We start from the raw sequence: 17,099 nt of genomic DNA, 5'->3' as shown, positions 1-17,099 counted from the left end.
GTGCATACAGTGTATATTATTTACATGGTGCACTGAGCGCATACAGTGTATATTATTTACATGATGCACTGCGTGCATACAGTATATATTATTTACATGTTGTACTGAGTGCATACAGTGTTTATTATTTACATGATGCACTGCGTGCATACAGTATATATTATTTACATGTTGTACTGAGTGCATACAGTGTATATTATTTACATGTTGTACTGAGTGCATACAGTGTATATTATTTACATGTTGTCCTGATTACATACAGTGTATATTAATTACATGTTGTACTGAGTGCATACAGTGTATATTATTTACATGTTGTACTGAGAGCATACAGTGTATATTATTTACATGTTGTACTGAGGGCATACAGTGTATATTATTTACATGTTGTACTGAGGGCATACAGTGTATATTATTTACATGTTGTACTGAGTGCATACAGTGTATATTATTTACATGTTGTACTGAGTGTATACAGTGTATATTATTTACATGTTGTACTGAGGGCATACAGTGTATATTATTTACATGTTGTACTGAGTGCATACAGTGTATATTATTTACATGTTGTACTGAGAGCATACAGTGTATATTATTTACATGTTGTACTGAGGGCATACAGTGTATATTATTTACATGTTGTACTGAGCGCATACAGTGTATATTATTTACATGTTGTACTGAGGGCATACAGTGTATATTATTTACATGTTGTACTGAGGGCATACAGTGTATATTATTTACATGTTGTACTGAGCGCATACAGTGTATATTATTTACATGTTGTACTGAGTGCATACAGTGTATATTATTTACATGTTGTACTGAGTGCATACAGTGTATATTATTTACATGTTGTACTGAGTGCATACAGTGTATATTATTTACATGTTGTCCTGATTACATATAGTGTATATTAATTACATGTTGTACTGAGAGCATACAGTGTATGTTATTTACATGTTGTACTGAGGGCATACAGTGTATATTATTTACATGTTGTACTGAGTGCATACAGTGTATATTATTTTCATGTTGTACTGAGTGCATACAGTGTATATTATTTACATGTTGTACTGAGTGCATACAGTGTATATTATTTACATGTTGTCCTGATTACATACAGTGTAGATTAATTACATGTTGTACTGAGTGCATACAGTGTATATTATTTACATGTTGTACTGATTACATACAGTGTATATTATTTACATGTTGTCCTGATTACATACAGTGTATATTAATTACATGTTGCACTGAGTGCATACAGTGTATATTATTTACATGGTGCACTAAGTGCATACAGTGTATATTATTTACATGTTGTACAGAGTGCATACAGTGTGTATTATTTACATGTTGTCCTTATTACATACAGTGTATATTAATTACATGTTGTACTGAGCGCATACAGTGTATATTATTTACATGGTGCACTGAGTGCATACAGTGTGTATTATTTACATGTTGTCCTGATTACATACAGTGTATATTAATTACATGTTGTACTGAGCGCATACAGTGTATATTATTTACATGTTGTACTGAGTGCATACAGTGTGTATTATTTACATGTTGTCCTGATTACATACAGTGTATATTAATTACATGTTGTACTGAGCGCATACAGTGTATATTATTTACATGTTGCACTGAGTGCATACAGTGTGTATTATTTACATGTTGTCCTGATTACATACAGTGTATATTAATTACATGTTGTACTGAGCGCATACAGTGTATATTATTTACATGTTGTACTGAGTGCATACAGTGTGTATTATTTACATGTTGTCCTGATTACATACAGTGTATATTAATTACATGTTGTACTGAGCGCATACAGTGTACATTATTTACATGTTGCACTGAGAGCATACAGTGTATATTAATTACATGTTGCACTGAGAGCATACTGTGTATATTATTTACATGTTGTACTGAGAGCATACAGTGTATATTATTTACATGTTGTCCTGATTACATACAGTGTATATTAATTACATGTTGCACTGAGCGCATACAGTGTATATTATTTACATGGTGCACTGAGTGCATACAGTGTATATTATTTACATGTTGCACTGAGTGCATACAGTGTATATTATTTACATGGTGCACTGAGTGCATACAGTGTACATTATTTACATGTTGTCCTGATTACATACTGTGTATATTATTTACATGTTGTACTGAGCGCATACAGTGTATATTAATTACATGTTGTACTGAGTGCATACAGTGTATATTATTTACATATTGTACTGATTACATACAGTGTATATTAATTACATGTTGTACTGATTACATACAGTGTATATTAATTACATGTTGTACTGAATGCATACAGTGTATATTATTTACATGTTGTCCTGATTACATACAGTGTATATTAATTACATGTTGTACTGAGTGCATACAGTGTATATTATTTACATGTTGTACTGAGTGCATACAGTGTATATTATTTACATGTTGTACTGAGTGCATACAGTGTATATTATTTACATGTTGTACTGAGTGCATACAGTGTATATTATTTACATGTTGTACTGAGTGCATACAGTGTATATTATTTACATGTTGTACTGAGTGCATACAGTGTATATTATTTACATGTTGTACTGAGTGCATACAGTGTATATTATTTACATGTTGTCCTGATTACATACAGTGTATATTATTTACATGTTGTACTGAGGGCATACAGTGTATATTATTTACATGTTGTACTGAGTGCATACAGTGTATATTAATTACATGTTGTACTGAGTGCATACAGTGTATATTATTTACATGTTGTACTGAGTGCATACAGTGTATATTATTTACATGGTGCACTAAGTGCATACAGTGTATATTATTTACATGTTGTCCTGATTACATACAGTGTATATTATTTACATGTTGTCCTGATTACATACAGTGTATATTAATTACATGTTGCACTGAGCGCATACAGTGTATATTATTTACATGTTGTCCTGATTACATACAGTGTATATTAATTACATGTTGCACTGAGCGCATACAGTGTATATTATTTACATGTTGTCCTGATTACATACAGTGTATATTAATTACATGTTGCACTGAGCGCATACAGTGTATATTATTTACATGTTGTCCTGATTACATACAGTGTATATTAATTACATGTTGTACTGAGCGCATACAGTGTATATTATTTACATGGTGCACTGAGTGCATACAGTGTATATTATTTACATGGTGCACTGAGTGCATACAGTGTACATTATTTACATGTTGCACTGAGAGCATACAGTGTATATTATTTACATGTTGTACTGAGCGCATACAGTGTATATTAATTACATGTTGCACTGAGAGCATACAGTGTATATTAATTACATGTTGCACTATTTGCATACAGTGTATATTATTTACATGGTGCACTGAGTGCATACAGTGTATATTATTTACATGTTGTCCTGATTACATACAGTGTATATTAATTACATGTTGTACTGAGTGCATACAGTGTATATTATTTACATGTTGTCCTGATTACATACAGTGTATATTAATTACATGTTGTACTGATTACATACAGTGTATATTAATTACATGTTGTACTGAATGCATACAGTGTATATTATTTACATGTTGTCCTGATTACATACAGTGTATATTATTTACATGTTGTACTGATTACATACAGTGTATAATAATTACATGTTGTACTGAGTGCATACAGTGTATATTATTTACATGTTGTACTAAGCGCATAGAGAAATAGCCTTTTCTATTTATTAACGTGATGCCGTATGTTGAATGGTCTGGCATTTCAGGTAAATGTATACATCATTTGTATAACACTGGCCTTGAGAAAGACATATTTCATTGTTATTCACATCCTCAGAAGAAGCCAGCGCTTGACATGTAACCATTAATTTCTTTATACACAATATGCTTGCGCAGTGATATCACACAATGACAGGGAGCCATTAACCTTAAAGCTCTAAGCAAATCTTCATTGAACTACAGCAAAGTGCCATTTCTCCTATTGGCTGTTGGGATATTTAGTACTACTTATTTTTTCTTAGATTCCTTATCTTACTTCTTAAGATTTCTTGTCCCGCTGACTCCATAAGTGGAGATTCATGCCAGATCGACTTGTCGGAAAATCTCCTCCATATTTCTTTTTCTGAACAGATTGGTTGTCATTATGCTCATCTGAGCTTAGAGCTGGGCGGGGAGGGAAGAAGCATTTCACAGGAATATTCTCTGAGGCCACCGGAAAAGCAGCCTGCAGATATAAGTCTATCATTTTACAAATTAAGTTTGTTTTACTGCGAATGCATGCATGAACCAGCTGCAATGCACATACAGCACACAGACACAAATAGACACATACACACTGTCTAGCTATGTGCCAGTCTGCATTCGACACATGTAGGATGTATGGTGTGCCCATCAGTACAAATAATTCTGTTCATGCTTGAAAAATTAATTAAATAAAAAAATATTTATTTATCTCACTGTTGAATAAATAAAAGGATACAACTAGATATTGCTTGCTACAAAAAGAAAAGCTAAAGCCGCGTATCCACTTGCTGATTAAACAGTTACGACATCGTAGTCATTCAATCACTCATTAATCGTGCATAAATCGGGCAGTATAATGTCCGAGAAGACCAGCTATGCGCGCTTCCACTGGTCATTTCTGACATCAATCATCACTTGAAAATGACGGTCAATCTGCCGATAACGACAGATTGACCATGTTCGGGGATGAGTGAGGGTGCCTGCATTGAACGACATATTGTTCAGTGAAGGCACTATATGGGATGAGGAATGACTGTAGGATTACAATGTTGTAATCGTACTGTCGTTACCCTTTCGGCAAGTGGATACGCACCATTAGGAGCCAATCCAATTAAATGTGGCGGGAGTGAGTTGCCATTGCAACAGCGTTAAAACGTGGTCGTGTCAAAGGTGGGTGGTGCGGGGGCATGGTAGCGTGATCGTGTCATTGCGGTCACCTACTATACATTACTGAGCAAAGCAGGGGGCGGGGCTTTGATGGCACGATTCAGCATGAATCGCTCCATCGGCTCCTTCCACCCACTTTCAGGCGGTAAGCAGGGGGGGTGCGCAGGGAAGCAGGGGGGAGGTAGCCATACAGGAAGACTTGCCCTCTCCTGCGGAGAACCGGTAGCACCACCTGATTTTCGCGAGCCTCCCGTTCATTGCAGGAGAGTTGGTAAGTGACTTATATACAGTATAATTAGCTTTTTGTATGAAGTGATTCTCATAGTTTCATGTGCGTTACCTTAAATGAGAATTATAAAGCTAGCCCCATAGATGTAACAAAATAGAGAGAGAGAGAGAGAGAGAGAGAAAGGAGATCAGCAATTAATGGGAATATTAGGTTTACAGCTGTAAACCATGCTTTTACAGTGTATGCTCCAAAGTAATGCTAGGTAAGCACCTGAACGATTTCATTCACAATCCGACCAGCTTTATGATTATTAGCGTAATTAAACAATCTTGAGAAAATCAAATTTGAAGTGTACACACTAGTGATTTATCGTTTTAATCGAATAATTATCTATTCTAAGGTCATCACAAAGATGACGTTGTTGAATTATCAGCAGAAATGTTGGACAGATGATCAAAAATGTATATACACTAAAAAATGTGCATAATTTTGGAGATATGTTGTGCACAAGGTCAGATCTAATCATATGATCAGACTGCTTTTGGAATAATTGTCTGCAGGTCCGGCTTAAGGTCCTTTTTAGGTGAACAGCTACATAGAAGCGCTACCTCATATTGGGACTAGTGCAACATGGTGGTGTGACATCATAGGTAACGTCGCTGCATGTTGTCCCTGCTCTCGCGCAGTAAGTCACAGACACTGAGGCAGGCTGTGCATCTGCGGTGCTGATTGCTGAAGATGGTGATGAGGGGCTGAGGACAGTGATAAGGGGGTTAGGATGGTAATGATGGACTAGCTGAGATGCTGATGGAGGGGCTGAGGACAGTGATGAGGTGCTGAGGGCCCAGTTGAGGGAGGGAGTGGGACCAAGTTCCAACCCACTGGTCTGGTCTGTACTCTCTGGAGGGAGGCACTGACTGGTCTGGACTTTCTCAGTAGTAACTGGAGGCCCTCACTGATCTGTAGGCTGGTCTCCTGCACTTAGCTCTGCAGCGTGTGTGACAACCCAGCAGATGAGGTCACTCAGGGCCTGATTCAGCAAGCAACGCAAAGGAGAGAACGCATGCACTTGGCTGATGTTTTTGTACTGCGCATGTGTATGCATCGCACTGTGCATGTGCGAGCTTACTAGTGCTACCGGGTAAGCATACGCAGACTACACGCAGAGTGTACGCAGCCCCCTTGCGATATTAATTGACAGGAAGTGCCGTTTGTGGGTGGTGATGGGGGGTAGTCGGTCGAACGCAGGTGTGCCTGTACATTGGGATGCCATTTTAGGGGTGTCCATAATTAAACCAGGGTGGCGACGGACGCAGTGATGAGACTCTGTGCACACAGGAAGTTGCAAAGATCCTGCACGAGGTCTGGTCAACCACTATTATGCAAATGTGGTCGATGGCTCTCGATGATACTGATGTTTACGCTGACTTGAGTACTGATCAGGCTGTGAGTAAAGGGAGATGGGCGACTTAATATAGGGCTGGGCGTCTGCATCTTGTGCTGCTGTCTCCGTGCGTATGCATTGATTAGCATATTCTCGCAGCTGACGGGTGAGTGCTTTCTCTCCTGTGCATCCCTTGCTGAATAAGGCCCTCAGTCTTCTGTAGGGGACTGGGGGGCAATGAAAATAAATCAATGTTTGTTTTATATTATTTTTCTGGCTGTGGGTGCAAAGATTCTTTGTTTATTATCTGTGGAATAATTTGTTTAATTAAAGACTTGGAAATATTTTTTTCTGTTAATAAAAGTATTAATTATAGAAATAGTTGGATTGGATTTATGCAAAGCCTCCCAGTAGCTGTGACAGGTGGCTCTGAATAAACACAGCCAGATCTTGCTCCACTCCCATCATGACGGCTGGGGACGGCTGATCCCAAAGCTGAAGCCTCCAGGACCCAGCAGGAAATCCCAACCTCTCTGCACACAAAAATTGCTGTCTTGACCCCTCCCCCCATCTCCCCGCTGGTACTGCTACAAACAGAATAAGCCGCTGCTCTAATGCAAGTGGAGAAGGCAGACAGCCAACCAGCTCCTAACTGTCATTTTTCAAACACAGCCTGTGACATGACAGTTAGGAGCTGATTGGTTGCTACTATATCTCCGTTCACTTTATCTCCATCCAAGGCTTAGTAAATAGACCCCATAGTCACATACTTATCCACATATACCTATAGTGTCTCTCCTTCTCCTTCTTACCTTACATTATCACCTGAAGGGATGGAATATTGACTACCACCAATGGTAGGTGGTTCAGAGCTCTTGCCCGCCCCCCCCTACCACGAAGTGACCCCAGCTGCTTCTGTCTCCTCTCTCCTACGCTGCTGCTATCACTGACTGACACTGCACACAGTCACAGCACTGTGTAGCCTGCTTTGTCTCCACCCTCCCTCACCTTTTCAATTTGTAAAGCTTGTGGCACACTTTGCACTGCATCTGTAATCAAAACTGAGATGTCCCTGAGAGAGTGAGCCTCTGAGAGAAACATGCCCCTCTTAATCCTGCTCTGCCCATTTCCCGGTGTTTCTTCAGCACATCCCCCCATGTGTCCCCGTCCCATGCTTTCAGCACCATCCTCCCCTGTGTCTCTCCGACTCCAGCACCTCTCCCCACGTATCTCCAACCCACATCTACCTTCTGCTGAATACATTTCCTTGCTACTCCTCTGGCATCCAGCGGCGCAACATCATGGCATCACGCATGGTGTGCTGGGATTAACATGAAAAACTTTATTGTGTCCCGGCAGCTGGACAACCAGCAACCTGACTGGTCCGAGTGGGAGATGAACTGGACTCCCAAGATTCCTGAGAGGCCAGGGATGAATAGATAATATGTTATAGTAATGAAAAGACAAAATAGAGGAAGCTATACTATGATATGCTGTAAAGGGAATTGGTATGAAATACCGACGGCTGATTAGCTTCTGGTTCTCATACCGATGCAGGAAGCCTGACAGGAGGACAGGGGCACATAAGTACCCTAAACCACCCCTCTCCCCCCCCTAACACTAACCTTCCCTTGGTGGTGCCTAACACTAACCTCCCTGGGGGTGCCTAACCCTAAACCCCCCTCCTCACACCCTAAACCTAACCCTCCAGGGGGATGCCTAACTTCTCCCCAGGGGTGCCTAATCCTAACCCCCCCTTTCCCTAGCCTAACCCTAAATAACCCTGCAGGTCCCTAAACCTAACCCTCCCCCCTCCGCAGCTACAACCTACCTGTCCCTGGCTTACCTTGTTCGGAATGCCGGACGTCAGGATTATGGCGTGGGGCTAAAGATAGGCATCGGCATTTTGACACCTATCTTAAGTCATAGGTCTGCCTTCCACCGTCTGGATTCCGATGGCTGGCATTCCGGGCGTCGGTGAATTAACTGCATCCCACTGTATGGTGTACAACTATGAACTTGGAGAGAGGAAAACCTCTTGCTTAGAGTTACACCTTATGGCATTTGCTGCCTCTACAATGTACTGTACATCTGACGACAGTGAACACCTGCCCCTACCTTGTGTCATACTTCAACTACATTTCTGTGGTTGTATATTCATATTTTATATATTTCTATAATTAAATTTTTATTGCTTTCCTCATACATCTTATTTTTTATAAAATCATAAATGTTCCATTTCTATAGATAATTTTTCTGTTTTTACCTTATGTTAATCCAAAATATTAAAGCAACCAAAACTTTTTTTAGTTTGAGAAACAGCAATATGAATTATAAATGTGACAGGTTGTCAGCTTCTTGCAACATATGCTATTCTTTCCTACGCACTTTTTTATAAATTATACATTGTTTCCTCTTGTGATAATTTTTATTGCAACAGCGGACTTGGATAAAGTAAATGTTTCTTTTAAAGAGGACCTGTTACCAAGTTTCTTAACAGGTAGTCATAGAAGCCTTTCCAAATTATTACCTCCTCTACCATAATGTTCACTCAAAAGACCATTTGTGCTGGCATGCTAATTACTGTATGGTCATTGCCCTACTTCTCCATGTTAGAAGTGGAGTGCACTACTGCACTGTCTCCAACAAAACCGCTGCTCAAGGGACACTTCTGTTCCCTTACCAAGATGGCCACCAATACCAATGTTGCGCAAGTGTGGCACCATTTTGCTTCACTGTGTATGAACAATGCAGTGGAGGACAGCTGTCCTCCCTTTAGCTCCTTAGACCAGTAACCACTTATTTCCGCTGTTCCAGCGCCTGCAACGTTTTTCCAGTACATATGAAAGTCACCGACTGGTGAGCTGACTAATCTCGCTCTGTTACATGTCTTGGACAAAGCAGTGTAACAGTGAATACGGCTGTACACAACAAACTACACATCCTGGTTAAGTTCCACTGGACTAGTTGCCTAGGCTCTTTATTCATCTGCTGGCGTGTCCACAAATCTGCTAGACCACCAAGTTGCACACACATTTCCAACACTCCAATGTTACCATGGCTCCATTGTATGGGAACAGTGATAGCTGTGTTACAGCTTGATTAGTTGTGGAGTTTCTGCAAGGGTCATTTACTGGTGCATCTAGCACAAACAATATCACTAAGTATCAAGTCCTGTTGACCACATTTTAAAATACTGCTCAATTGTAAACCATGCATATCTTTTATTAATTATGAGAACGAGAGGACATCCTAACCATGATTATTACATGTGGCACTTTTTTATAGATGAACGTATTTATTATTTTACTCATTTAGATATATGAATGAACTTCCCATATAAAATGGGCCTTGATGGTTGAGTCATACAATGATTATTGGCACCTTCAGATTATTAGGTAATTATCGAAGGCTGAGTCATTCGGGAAGCCTCAAGCAGGGCCGTAGCTAGGGTGGTGCGGCCGGTGCCACCGCACAGAGCGCAACCCACCTGAGGGACGCTACAGGCAGCACTGCTGCAGTGATGCTGGCTGCAGGGCGCCGTTACATGCACCCTGCAGTCAGAAGAAGGGGCTGTGGGATGTCGACGGTGCCGCCCACAGAGCACTGCGCTCTGTGCGACCGCATCGGCCGCACACCCCTAACTGCAGCCCTGTTGCAGGGTTTTACATGGGAAAAACCAGTGAAACCCTGAATTGTAAATGGGTACCCTGGGTCATTCAACCCAGCTCCCGTTTACAGCATGGGGACTTCCGGCGTCGTCTCTAAACGCCGGGAAAAGTGTTTCACTGCCCCCATGTGCAGTGTGAATGGCGCCGATCTGGGAACAATCCTGATCGGCACCGCAGTAGAAAAGGTCTGTCCTCGGTCTGACCCATTTTTGAACTGTGGGGCCGATTCAGACCCAGACGCTAACCCGCGATCGTTCGCATCCAAAAGGGGCTAGCTATGCAAATTCTGCGATCGCACTGTCTGGCTTAAGGATGCCCTCCATGTCTTAGAGAGCGACGGCAGAGTGTGCGCACGCCGGTGTAAAGATGCCCACTTTTCTTTCTTAGCATACGTCATCTCCAGGAAGTGCATGATTAATCAGTAACATCGAGAGCCATCGGAGCAGCACGCAGCGCTTGAGGTAGACCCTACCCCGACGCAAGCACTGCTATCACTGCAGGCTGAAATACAACCAGGTGACGCTTCCATGCTAATTATGGACGCCCTTTAAATGCTGTTTTGATGCCCAGACACTCCCCCATTCACAAGCACCTTCCCGTTACCACCCACAAGTGACACTATCTGTCACTCACAGTAGCGCTCAGTCTGTGTACAATGAGCGCACAATTCCCGTTCGCAGTGACTGGCTTGCACACGTGCATTGCGACTAGGGATGTGCAGGCTTGGATAGGTTTGAGTTTGCACGTTGAGTTCGGATTTTTCCGTAAAAAAAAACGGAACTCAGAAAGAGGCAAAACGTCATCTTGCATGGACGATGATGGACGTTTTGCCTCTTTCTGAGTTCCGTTTTTTTGGAGGGAAAAGTCCGAACTCAACGTGCAAACTCGAACCTATTCGAGCCTGCACATCCCTAATTGCGACGCATACGCATGCGCAGACGGGCAACAATTGTCCATAGCAAGCGAATGCGGCTGAGCGTCCGGGTCTGAATCGGCCCCCTGTGTTCCAAATATTGGGTCAGATCCAGGATTTAGGTGTAAAAGCAATATGTGTCTGACCCACAAAATGGCTGTCTCCACTGTGCATGTGACAAGTGTATTTTAAACCGCTTCTCCTTCCCGTTCTGCATAAACAATATGTAACATCTAAAGCTCTTTCCACAGGACATTAGCTCTATTAACAAATCAGCTGTTGATCCATGAGCAATCAATGTTCACTAAAGTGCAAAAGTCATTAACTTGAAAGCTGTTAATGACCAATTACTGCTCTTACACCTAAAGATAATAGATCCCTAAATGAGACTGTGGAGCCTGTCCTGGCTTTTATCATTCCAAGTCGGATCTATTAAGAATGTCTGTATCCTGAATTCCAGTTAGGTTAGAAATGTGGTTTTGCTTTTTTTTTGTGCATCTTCTCTATTATTCCCCATTAATGGTGCATGCAGTGCATTATTTTCTGATAGATCTGCTGGCTTCACTATCACTGTACTCAATTAGGAGACAGTCACCACAAATGCCTTATCCCATTTATTAATACATTGTTTTTCTGCTTATTTGCACCCTTTAGACAGCCATATAACATAGCCTAGTTAATCTATCTCTGTTTAAGCATGCAATGCAGTCATCCTCTGTGATTTGGGAATCTCTGCCAGGATTAAGAATGAGAAAGGAAAATCAAAGGCAGTGAAGTGTAGACTGTGTGAAATAAGCGTCCTTTGCAGATTCAGAGGTAAACTTGAAAAGCTTTAAACCAAAAGAGTTATCACACCTATTGAAAGTCTCTAATCCTCACCATAAAGGAAACTGCAAAGAGTTTTCAAAGAGAAGGCTGCCAAAAAGTGCCTACATTACATCTTACACTATAAAGAACACACAAGAAACATAGGTTTTGAATTGACCAGTATTTGCTATAGTACATTCTTTTCTAAGCAGAAAGAAACACGTATACAGTAACAATAGATGACTATTGTAATACCCAAGTATAAGGCTAATTAAGAAGTATTTCTGCTTCAGAACATGACTAGCCCTTAATATGCATGCTGGGCCAGCTAAATGATTTCAATTCTTGTCTTTCCTGTGTCAGCACCCTCAGCTAAAGGGCAGCAGTTTTCATGTCTGGCTACCAGATCAGAGGAATATTTATACACATAAATTGTGATCAAGTAAGATGTATCAACTGCAGAAGCAGTTTAAGAGAGTAGTGTGCATGGTCTGATCTGGCCCCCTCCTCTCCGGCTGGGCAGCAGACTCTGGCATGCACAGGTCTCAGGGAACATGGCGCCCACCCCACGTTCCCGTGACATCTCTACTGCATATGCTCGAATCAACGGATAATGGCAGCGGTGGCCATTTTTGCAGTGTTTTCTGCAGCTCAGCAGCCAGCGCCGGGCCAACGGAGAGGTAAGTATATTTAAATGAGTGCAGGGTGTGTGGTGTGTGGGCCCCCCTGGACCTAAGGGCCTGCGGGCACCGCACATGTTGCACCTTTATAGATACGCCCCTGATGAACTGGCACATTAGAACCATAAACTACAGTAACTGCACCAGTTTGACAAGAGCCTCATGTCACTACTCTGAGGCACTTTTCCCGCTGACTAGCTTACAGTGGCCCATTTATTCATATTCCCTATGACAATAAGTATACTTACAGTATTGAGTGAGTATGGCAGCCGGCTGAGAGGTGTGGAGCAGGGTCACATCCCGCTGCTTATGTAATATAAGCAGGGCACACACTCCACCTTTTCTTTACCAGTATATAAATCTAATCAATCTCGCTCTCTATTATAAGTAGAGATGTGAGCCGACACCCATGTTTTGGTTTTGGATCCAGATTCATCTTTGTGTTTTGATTTAGCAAAACCACCCAAACATGTTTTGGTTTGGTTTTAAATCTGTATTATTAAAAAAAGAAATAAAAAAATTTGCTAAAATGATGCCATTTTGACCTGTTTACATGCAATCCAAAACCCAAGTTTGGTTTTAAAATTCGAGCACCGAACCACGGGAAGCTCCGAACTGGCACTCGGTTGGACTCAGTGCCTCACAGTGATTCTGAACTCAAAGTGCTACTATCAGTCATGTGTCATGCCAACAGTAAAGCATCCGGAGACCATTCATGTGTGCGGTTGCTTCTCAGCCAAGGGAGTGGGCTCACTCACAATTTTGTCTAAGAACACAGCCATGAATAAAGAATGGTACCAAAACATCCTCCAAGAACAACTTCTCCCAGCCATCCAAGAGCAGTTTGGTGATAAACAATGCCTTTTCCAGCATGATGGAGCACCTTGCCATGAGGCAAAAGTGATAACTAAGTGGCTCGGGGAACGAAACACCAAAATTTTGGTTCCATGGCCAGGAAACTCCCCAGACCTTAACCCCATTGAGAACTTGTGGTCAATCCTAAAGAAGCGGGTGGACAAACAAAATCCCACAAATCTTGACAAACTCCAAGCATTGATTAGGTAAGAATGGGCGGCCATCAGTCAGTATGTGGCCCAGAAGTTGATTGACAGCATGCCAGGGCGAATTGCAGAGGTCTTGAAAAAGAAGGGTCAACACTGCAAATATTGACTCTTTGCATAAACTTAATGTAATTGTCAATAAAAGCCTTTGACACTTATGAAATAGTTGTAATTTTACTTCAGTATACAATAGTGACATCTGACAAAAAGGTCTAAAAACACTGAAGCAGCAAATTTTACCTAGAAACCCACCCTGCCAGCTGCTCCATCGCCGCGCAGCTGAACTATTTTTTTATTTTTTTTAAAGAGAAGCCCAGGCTCCTGCCGAAGCTCAGGCAATTGTGCCTGCTGTTATACTGTGCTGGCTGTGGGGGGAGCTGTAGCAGCAGCGTTCAGCCCCTCCTAGGCAGTTCACATGGCAGCACCAGCATTGTGGGAGACTGAGAGCTGCTACTGGGTGACAGTGATCTGATCGTACTGCCGGCAGTATCTCCTGGACTTGAGCCGCACTGCAGGTCTGTGTATAACATGTGGGGTGCAATGATGCCAGAGCTGTACTGTATTTATTTGTGTTTTTAAGTGAGAGGTGTGTGTCAGTGTGTGTCTGGGTAGTCTTTGTCAGTGTGTGTGTGTCTGTGTCAGTGTGTGTGTCTGTGTAGTCTTTAGGAGCGTACACACTAGACAATATGCACCCTGAGCGGCAGGGTGTGCTCAATGTTGTTCAGGACATTGAGCACACCCGCTGAACGATATCATTAACGATATTGTTCAGCGCCGGGCTCTCTCCCCCATTCCCCAACATGCAGCAACCTCAGGTTGGCCTGCATGTTTACCCGATGAACGATAATGACGACTGACCCGCGGGAAAGCGCATCGTCATTATCGTTCATCGTTTTGGTGCTTAAAATGGGCGATAAAGTGGACAACTGAACAATATCGTTATCGTTCAGTCGTCCACTTTAATCCCCCAGTGTGTACACACCTTTTGTGTGTCAGTGTGTGTGTGTGTGTGTGTGTGTGTGTCTGTGTAGTCTTTGTCAGTGTGTATGTCAGTGTGGGTGTCTGTGTAGTCTTTGTCAGTGTGTGTGTGTGTGTGTGTCTGTTTCCAATGGAGGACTCAATGCCGCCTTTTTATTTCTTGGAGGGGCTGAAAAGCTCCACATGGTATTTTCCCTATAATGGAATTAATAGAGGGCACCCCCGAAACATATTCAATTCATCCTGAGTGCCCAACTATGCAATTTATATATTTATTATTATTTTCTTCCACTAAGGCATTGATGAAAGATGTAATAAATGGATTAGCAATCTTGGATTATTGAGTACCCGAGAAGTGCTGCCTGTATGTGTTTAGATTTTTTTGTCATTGGTTGTGTAACCTAGTATTTGGAAACCCCCCTTTACAAATCCTGCATTTGCCACTGGCCATGGCTGCTCCATCATGTTGGAAAAAGCATTGTTCGTCAACAAACTGTTCTTGGATGGTTGGGAGAATGTGCTCTTGGAGGCTGTTTTGGTACCATTCTTAATTCATGGCTGTGTTCTTAGACAAAATTGTGAGTAGAGATGAGTGGGTTCAGTTCTCAGAGAACCAAGGCCACCTGAATTTAGCATAACCAAGTCAAATCCAAGCAAGCTCGGAGGTTCCCGCTTTACTCGGTTCTCGAAACCGAGGCAAAATCATCGAGCCAGAAATCTTGCTGTTCACGAGCTTTCGTCTCTATGATCAATGTAGTATATAAGGGACCACGAGACAAATGCCATTTCCACTCCGGCTGTGTAAAGTGAACATGGAGGGTGGGTAGTGTAGGGCTGGGAGAGGTACTGGTGCTATCTGCTGTGTCCAGGGCAGGTGACTGCTGATCCATTCTGGTCTCTGGTCACGGTGCTGTCACTGTCATTGTGCTGTCTGCTGATCCATTCTGGTCACGGTGCTGTCATTAATCACTATCACTGTGCTGTCTGTGCTGATCAATTCTGGTCTCTGGTCACGGTGCTGTCTGGTGATCCATCTGGGCTGTCTGCGGTGTCCTGGGATTGTGCTGTGTCCATCTCTGGGCCCAAGTTCTAGACTCCAAAAAAAAAAAGTAAAAAAAAAAAAGTGTCTTTTTATATTTTTCTGTGTGTGCATACGTGTTAGGCTTAACCGCACAAGAGCCAGCCAGCAACGCACGTTTCACTTGCAACCTTGTGCTGCCCGACTCCAGTTGTTCTTAAAAAAAAAAACAATAAAAGTGTCACTGTCTTATATATTTTTTTCTTCTGTGTGTGCGTGGGTGTTAGGCTTAACCACATTAGCGCACAAGATACAGTGACTACAGTCGTGTTCAATAAAAGAAAAAAACAATACAAGTGTCTCTGTCTTATATATTTTTTTCTTCTGTGTGTGCATGGGTGTTAGGCTTAACGACATTGGCGCACAAGATCCAGCGACTACAGTCGTGTTCAATTAAAAAAAACAATGCAAGTGTCACTCTCATATATTTTTTTCTTCTGTGTGTGCGTGGCTGTTAGGCTTAACCACATTAGCGCACAAGATCAAGCGACTACAGTTGTGTTCAATCAAAAAAATACAATTAAAGTGTCATATTTTTTTCTTGTTTGTGTGGGTGGGTTTTCAGCTTAACCGTAGTAGTGGATAAGATCCAGAAAGTAATGTAAGTTGCAACCTTGTGCTGACAGACTCCAATCGTTCTTAAAACAAATACAATTAAAGTGTCATATTTTTTTCTTGTTTGTGTGGGTGGGTTTTCGGCTTAACCGTAGTAGTGGACAAGATCCAGGAAGTAATGCAAGTTGCAACCTTGTGCTGACAGACTACAATCGTTCGTAAAAAAAATACAATTAAAGTGTCATTTTTTTTCTTGTTTGTGTGGTGGGTTTTCGGCTTAACCGTAGTAGTGGACAAGATCCAGAAACTAATGCAAGTTGCAACCTTGTGCTGACAGACTCCAATCGTTCTTAAAAAAAAATACAATTAAAGTGTCATATTTTTTTCTTGTTTGTGTGGGTGGGTTTTCGGCTGAACCCTATTAGTGGACAAGATCCAGCCAGCAACGCAAGGTGCAACCTTCTGCTGCCAGACTCCAGTCGTGATCAATCATTACTCTGGAGCTGACAAAAAATTAAAATCATCATTTGTAATTTTTTCTAATATTTTTGTGTGTGCGCATGACTGCACGTGTGTTAGTTTGTAACCGCACCTTGACTACACTATTGGTGATTGTGACACTGCTTCTAGACTGCAGAAAAAATATGGAGGGCTGTCACATGAGAGGAGAGCAAGGCCAAGAACCACATGTTGTAGCTGCCGGCAGCAGTGCAAGGCCGTCAACTTCCTCGACCTCTAGGAAGGCCCATGCCCCAGAGCTTAAGTCACGCCATCGATATGGTAGTAA

This window comes from Taudactylus pleione, unplaced genomic scaffold (genome assembly GCF_031769625.1).
Source record: "Taudactylus pleione unplaced genomic scaffold, aTauple2 ptg000082l, whole genome shotgun sequence".
In the NCBI taxonomy this organism is placed as follows: Eukaryota; Metazoa; Chordata; class Amphibia; order Anura; family Myobatrachidae; genus Taudactylus; species Taudactylus pleione.
Note: the sequence above shows the minus strand (reverse complement) of the source record.